The following is a 7,906-nucleotide window of genomic DNA, read 5'->3' on the forward strand; positions in this document are numbered from 1 at the left end:
GTCAGGAGGAGAAGAAGCCACCCCGCCTCCAGGAGAGATGGGTCAGAGCGGCCATACGCTTGTCAGGTCTGTGCAACAGCTTCAGGAGGGCGGAGAGTCTGGCGGCGCCACACCACTGCTTTGTTGTGATCACTTTTTTATCCGGGCGGGTTGAGCTGTTGAAAACCTTCCACGCTTGCTTGATCGTTGTGCGGCAAAATGGCTTTTCGCGCGATGCCTTTTCGACCGTTCACTCACGATTTGTTCACCGGGACTGGTGCTATTTTCTGGTCATTAAGTAACTACATATATGTCCTTCGGAATTTGTGGCGGGTTGAGTATGGGTTGATGTTGTCCTATGCACAGAGTCTCTGGTGAGGACATTCGGGAGCTGGCATCAGCGAGGCGTCGAGAGCTTCGTAGCAGCAGGTGGGAGGCGGTGTTCTAAAGGATTACTCGCTGTTGCCGGCTGTTTGCCTGCTGTTGCCTGTGTTAGCTTCCAGCCTGTGTTTGGGCCATCGTAGTAGCATGTAGTGTTCTGTGCCGTCCCGTCAGGAATCGGTGACGATTTCTTCTCATGGGCTCTGCTCCTAAGGAGATACAAGTCTCTCACATGAGGTTCATCGCACGTCTCATGAGTGTGGCTTACACGCTGGTACAGGTGTGCTTGGAAATGTGCGAGGCGCGCGCGACGTAGCGGCAGCGGACGGCGATGTCATCAAGCAGATCGAGTCCACTTGGGGGAGGGGGTCGGGCTGGAGAAAGTCCTTTCGATGTGAAGTGTGCGGTACAAGCCTTCGGCCTACTCTCATATCTGTCGTTAAGTGTCGCCACATAGCGTCTCAGCACTGTTGGATTGTTGGGTGGTTGTGGCGATTGTTCGTGTTTGGCCCGCAACGGGGCCAAACTGGTTCAACCAGTCAACCTCTTCGGGATATTGGCTGCCCCGGCCTGGGGGTCTACGACCTCAGGTCAGCAGTTCTGAGAACTTATTCTGCCTTGCCTCTTTCGAGAGACATGGGGCTAGAGCATAGGGTGTGCGTCTCGGTCGAGCAGTCTCTAACATGCTAAACACAGCTTGGGTTTAGTGCGGGTGGTGTGGACTCACTTTCCACTACCCATGGGGTGGTGGGCTCGTATGAGTTTAAAACATCCAAAGTTCTGTGTTTCATCTTGGATCAAATAAATAAAAAAACTAAAAAGCAGTTCTTGATCCACAGCATCATGAGAGACGGAAACTGGGGTTCCTCTGAGTAAGACACCCGCAAGAAGCTGAGTGCTTCCTAAGGAAAAAGAGGGCAGACTGCAGGAGGCGCTCCAATGATAGAATAAGATTTCTCTTGTTCGCAGCTTGTGGGTTAATATGTGCTGTGTGGTGAAGCAAGTCGTGGTATGTCGTGTAAGGCGCCTTGTCACTAGTCACCGGCCTCTCCTGGCCGATGGAATAGGCCATTAAGGCGCTTCCCCTTGGTCCACTGATCTTGCTCTCCATGCGGCACCTTTTTTTAACGCCGTTCGCGCACGGCTGATGGTAAAGTGCTGCTGTGCGTGAAGGCAAGAGTCGTGGAGTCACAAGTCTATCCGCGCTCCATGGCATCCTCCAGAGCGCTACCGCTGCGGCCGGGAGTCAGCCCGCAGCGCCGCGCTCTCCGCGTGCCCCTAGGTGCTCTGCTGGTCGCATGTGCCATCAGGCATCCTCGGAGACTTAGCACCAAGCCTGACAGCACTGCGCGGCCAGCGTATCTGATGGCAGGGCGCTGATCAGTCGTTCAGTATCACAGTATTGAACATCCTGAAGCATCTGAAGCAGTTGGTTTCTAGTTGCTCCCGATAACTGTCGACACTCGCGCTTCTGAACTCGGCGTTCGCTAGCCATGCGCGGAGACCTCTGCTTGCTGCTGGGGCTCGCCCAGTCAGTGGCAGGGGCTGGGGAACTGATGAAGAGATGTGAAGTCGCCGCTTGCTCCAGAAGAGCAGAGCCAATCGGCTCGGCCCCGCTAGCTGCTGCCGGCTCTGGTTCAGCCCGAGAGAGACTCAACAGTACTTGATGAGTGATAATGCCCTAGTAGTAGCTAACACATATCGAGATATAAAGTAAGACTGTTTTCTAAGACTTAGAGTTGTTTTGGATGTTTTATTTTTTTAGATATCAAAGAAAGCAAGCAATGAGCTAGCACGTTTGGGTTAACAGAACAATGTGGGAGGATGAGTGAGTGTAATTATATCCGTAATTACCCCTACAAGTATGCAGGCCTGATAAATCTTTTGTATTATATGCCTTTGGTATTTTCTGCAATCCGTGAACTTCACTGCGCAGGTGTGGGTGCGTGTTTGTTATTGGAATGAGTAGGACTTCCAAAAGGCCCTAAATCTGCCGTCTATTCTATCGCACCTTTCTGCGAGGTGCAGGATTTTGGACTTCTACACACTTTTTAGTAGGTCATCCTGTTGTTAAATATTACGGCATTATATATTCCAGTTTTTCATGCATCATGTTTGTATTTTTATTCCCTCCTTAGTATCAGTAGTGTTTGCGGCAGTTAATATGTAGATTGGGAGCGGAGTGTGTAGAAGTGAGGGGGTAGCCTTTTTAGTACCTGTTTATTTTTCAGAAGTTGTTTCAACATTATTCACACGTTAATTCGCTATAGTCTGCTGTCCTGCTCTGTAATGTTTTATTTGTTCTTCCCCCGCCAGTGGAGAATCTCCCACTTTTAAACTGAGATCTGCCCTGCCCTTTTAAAGCTAAATAATCTATTTAAGAAAGATAAGTAAAGGGTTCTAATCTGTCACGAAAAGTCAGACTTGATGTGCTAAAGTGACTCGAAAAAGGAAAGTCATGGTGACCCATGTTCTTTTAGTGACACTACTTTTGTCATGTTTGTAAAGAGGCCGTGGAAAGAAAACCAACTTTAAATGTGTTCAGGATTCGAAAAAAGGACAACAGAAATAACCGGAGTGTACTGAACAATTCGTATATACTATTTATTATATATTGATTATTTGGCTGTTTTTTACTCCAAGTATCCTTTCTTTTTAATCATGTTTGGTATTGTATGGGTGGGAGGGAACGAGGTGGGGTCTTGTAAAACAGCAGAGGATGAGTATATTGTACATCGATGTGATAATCCCCCCACCCCCCCTCCCCACCCCCCCCCACCCCCCCCCGTACCCTTTACCCGCTCCCTCATTGCCACAGTGAAGCCCAATTTTTGTAACACAACGTGTACACATAGTTCATTACTTAGGTCCTGTCCAACATGTTCTTTCTTTTCTGTAAAACTAAAACATGTAATATTACTAAATTACTATCCTTTTTCTTTGCCTAAAAGTGAGTTGTTGAAAACCCTCAAATCAAATAAAAAAAAAAAACATCTGAAATGGTACTTTTTGTTTAATTTAATGTTTAAAGCTAAAGGCACCCGTCCACCTGAGATATAATACTAACTATATTCAAACCTGTGGTTCGGTTTTAGAAATATTCTGTTTCCTAGAACATTTCAATTAAATAACTGAAAGGAAAGAGCTCAACTTAAAATATTAATTGAATGTATTATTGGAAATATTATTGGCCTTCCTATAATCTAATGTTGCATGTTCAGTTAAAAATAATGAAGTACTCTATAGGTTACATCAGTAATGAATAAATTAGAACGCTATCAACACTGAACAAATGCGATCATAAATAGTAGGGTCAGCTTTCTCTCTCGTGGCTAACCACAGCAGTAACTTCAGAAGGGGTCGCTTTCACCACAAGAAGCTGTGGTTTCCTTAGTTCAAGTCTCGTGCTCTTCTGTCAGGATAGTTTCAGACAATATTACCTGGAATGAGTTCATTGTCATAACGGAAGCAATCCCACACATATATTTGATAATTCAAGTTCACATTATCTCTTTTTACTGAAGGTCCCTTTACCTAACTGAATTTCATTTATGTAACTTTAAATTCTATTAGAGATTCAGATGAAACAAAAAGATGGTAGTTCTAACCAGAAAGTGACATTGATAGCCCTGCCTCTAAAATCACTAACTCAAAAGTATGACCATGACTGTATAAAAGCATTTGATGTATATTTTGCAGTCAGAATTTCAATGAATGTAAAATATTTGAAAAAAGAAAAACCCATTTATGCTTTTAAAAATAAATCTGTTTTAAAGAGTTGGAAATGAATTCAGTTTTGAAGGTCTTTTATGTCCATCCTCTCCAGCTTTTATATCAAATACTTTTTTGTAATTTGATTAAAAGATCTTCAGTGTGGACATGTGAAATGATCAAATAGAACATAAAATAGTGTGATCTAATTTTTTTTTTTTATGAAAAGTGTGTGGATTTAAGGAATACTCGTCTCCTTCCATCCACCTCTTTCCGATGGGGATCCAGCACCATCGGCTCTCCTGCAGCTAAACCCTAATCTGTAAACATTCAGAATGACACAGAACATCAGCAGCTCAACTACACTTCCATCCTCTCAGAGCTTGTTTTCATAATAATGAATCCACTGTGTGTATTTTTACCCATGCTCTCCTCCTACAGGGACACTGAAGTGGTTTCTCTCTGACACATGTAGCCTGTCGTCCCACGCTCACAACACAGCAGACCTTCACAGAGCTGCAGCTCCACACACATCAGAGCAGGAGGGCAGGTGTAGTGCACATGAAGCGGGGGGGTCAGGTGAGCTGTTTATGCCTTCGTGAGTATCCAGCTGCCCCCCCCCCACGGATTTAACTGGGGGGGGTCTCATGTGCACCAGCACGTGTCTCACCAACCTGTGTGAAGTAGGGTTCCCGGGCAGTAAAAGGTTCCCTGTCGCTTTATACTGTAATACAGTATATGGTTCTTCACCTTAATACACTGTTGGGAAGTTTAATATATGAAATTGCATCATATTTTATTAGCTCATCATATTTATCTGTGAAAAACAATCAAACGATGCATTTTCAGCTGATCCAAGGCTGTTTAGTTTAAGAAGTGGGTGAATATTCCGAACACACCAGGAACTCAGTAAATCCTAGAAATGAACTATTAGAGACAAAAAATGACCATAAACAAACATGAAACTTCTAAAATAGTTGCAAAACGACTACAAAGAGTAGGAATGTCTGTAAAGAGACCAACAGTTAATATAAAAAGATGCACAATTAAATGGATTGCAGTATTGATGGAGTGGATGCAGAACAATCACAGAGATGCTCAAAACAACTTAAAATGGATTCAAAACAACCACAAAAAGCTAAAATAACAAGTAAAGATACAAAATGTAGATGCAAACCTACAACAAAGATTTGTAAAATTAAGACTAAAAAAAGTCAAAAAGTAAATAAAAATGACTTAAAAACATATCAAATATCAAAAAGTATCAATGGCTGAAAATTGCACACTACAAAAAAAAAGACTAAAAATATATTTTTAAAAACTAGATGAGGACAGAGAGACCCAAAATGACCACAGTGAAATAAAAACAGCAAATAAAAAATTGCAAATCTATCACAGAGATGCAAATTGACAACTAGGAGCAAAACTACTCAAAATAAACGTAAAATCACAGAACAAAGAAATAAATTGGCTAAACGGACAGAAAAATTCCACCAAAATGAAAAACAGCCACAGAGAGATGCTAACAACTAAATAGAGATGCATACTAATCAAAGTCGTAGTTAAGTAAAAGTACAAAATTATTAACATTAATAAATATGCTTAATATTACTAAAGTACAACAACAACAAAATGTTTACACAAAATTCTAAAATATTGTAGGTTTTATCAATGCATCGTTCTTATTAATGCATTATTTGTTTACTGTATTGTTGCAGCTTGTGAAGGAATTTTACAATATACTGCAAAGTAGCCTGTGAATTTCCCCAAGGGATCAATATATAATCAAAGATATAAATATAATTATAAATTATTTTTGTAATATTGCTCTATACCGGAATCTTCAAAGTAACAAAAAATCTAAAAACATATGTTAAAAGTACATTATTGTCCCTTCATTATAGTTGAGTAGCATTAATACTCAAGTACCTCAACGTTGTACTACTGTAAAGTAATTGAGTACATTTACTCAGTTAACACCTGGATGTCAAACAGGCTACTGGTCTGCAAAAGATGAAAATAAAATAAGTGCAAATACTGAATAATAAGTAGGCTACATTAAATGTGTACTTAAAGGTGGGGTAGGTAAGTTTGAGAAACCGGCTCGAGATACACTTTTTGTTATATTCCATGGAATGCTCTTAACATCCCGATAGCAATGAATATCTTAAGTGCTTTGACAAAAAATCCATTAAAAAATGTCATCTGTGGAAGCCGTAGTAGTGTAAAAAGCACGACCAATCATTTTAGCCGGCCCGGCTAAAATAACTGGATGGCCTACCTGCCTGTCAGCCTTCCATCTGTGCACAAACTTATCTCGTGCCCTCATTGGTCATCCGTGCGCGTTCGTAGTGGCTTTGGAGGCGAGGGCTGCTGTAAGGAACGGTAGATCTCTTTCGCTGTGCGTATTGTTCAATTCTACGGGCACTTCGGAGCTGGTTTCCCCAAAATTTACCTAGCCCACTTTAAGGTGACCTAGTCATGAAATCGGGGGGGCGGGCCGGGGGGCAAAATGCACTTTTGTGTACGCCTTTTATCATCATGAATAATGTGTCCCTGGTGCTTCCCAGGAAGCTCACCAAGCTGTAGGAAAATACAACTCCTCTATTTTCCCTCCATACCCATAATCTCTAAAAAGGGCTGCCAACGGACATCTAATACAGACTCGACCAGATTTGAACACTTATATTGACGTTCACAAAAGTGGGCTGACGGCTATTGGCCAACTCCACCAATCAGGAGGCAGACACACGGATATTGCGTTCAAAATGCTGGAGCCCGCTGTAGTACCATACTGCCAGGCCTGTAGATTGGTGCTGTTCTCACAAATCCAGCCCGCATGACAAGAACAGTGTTACATTGCGAGCGAAATGAGGAATGCTAAAAATCGCATGATCTGCTTGGTATTTAAACAAAATAAAAAGTATAGCAATATGCCTTTATGGTCCTACACTCATCATCGTATCTCAAATATCGCCATGATAGGGTCCCACTTTAAGTAAACAGTTACCGCTGAGTTACATCTTGTCATCACTGGTTTAACCCTCCTGTTGTGTTCGGGTCAAAACTCTGACCGACTTTAGGCAAGGCAAGTTTTATTTAATAGAGCACCTTTCAACACAGGCAATTCAAAGTGCTTTACAGAAAATGAAAGACACCTTAAGAAGCCGTTAAGGAAAACATATTATAAAATGATAGATTTTACAAAGCAAAGATAAACAGCAAAGATATAAAGTTAGCAGTGCAGTTTAACGATAATGAGCGACTCCTCCTTGACGTTTCCTTACACATTCGGTATATTTATTTTTGGGCCGCGGCCATAGGTTTTAGACGCATGGGGATTTTGACCCCTCATATAACATGGCATAATGCTGCGCTATACTGCTTGGCGACACATCCGCCGTTGCCAAGCAACGCTTAACATGTTTAGCGTGTCCCCTTTGATAAGCAGGCAGTCATATAATATCCTAGAAGCTATCTAGGTCTGATCAGATTCGGACATACAGCGACGTGAAGTCTAAACGGGACAGCGAGAGAGAAGATCAGAGATCAGATCAGTGCTTGCTGAAGGAGACAGGCAGTTTCCGGATCAAGCCCCCTCCGTGACGGACAGACCGTTGCGGCGGACGCAAAATTAGAATACCACTGGACCCAGTTTACTGGCGTCATTCTGCCGCGGCGGCGTCAGCTGCGGGTTGTTGGTTCAGCGCCATCAACCACGCTTCAGAAGCGTTTTAGAAGCTAGCGTCGTGCGTCAGGCTCGCAGTTTTTGTATTGATTCGGGTTTAACATTCGATATTATATTAATTTACAAACGTTACATAATGTAGTTGTT

The 7,906-nt window shown here is 42.5% G+C and overlaps 1 protein-coding gene across 2 annotated transcripts in view; it reads right to left on the reverse strand.

Annotated features, from left to right (window-relative positions):
- Positions 1–7,906, reverse strand: part of LOC104966124 (stromal interaction molecule 1) — a 583,137-nt gene that overhangs the window by 508,147 nt on the left and 67,084 nt on the right. The window lies entirely within an intron of this gene.

The sequence above is a fragment of the Notothenia coriiceps genome, unplaced genomic scaffold (assembly GCF_000735185.1).
Source record: "Notothenia coriiceps isolate Sejong01 unplaced genomic scaffold, NC01 NC01_scaffold00037246, whole genome shotgun sequence".
In the NCBI taxonomy this organism is placed as follows: domain Eukaryota; kingdom Metazoa; phylum Chordata; class Actinopteri; order Perciformes; family Nototheniidae; genus Notothenia; species Notothenia coriiceps.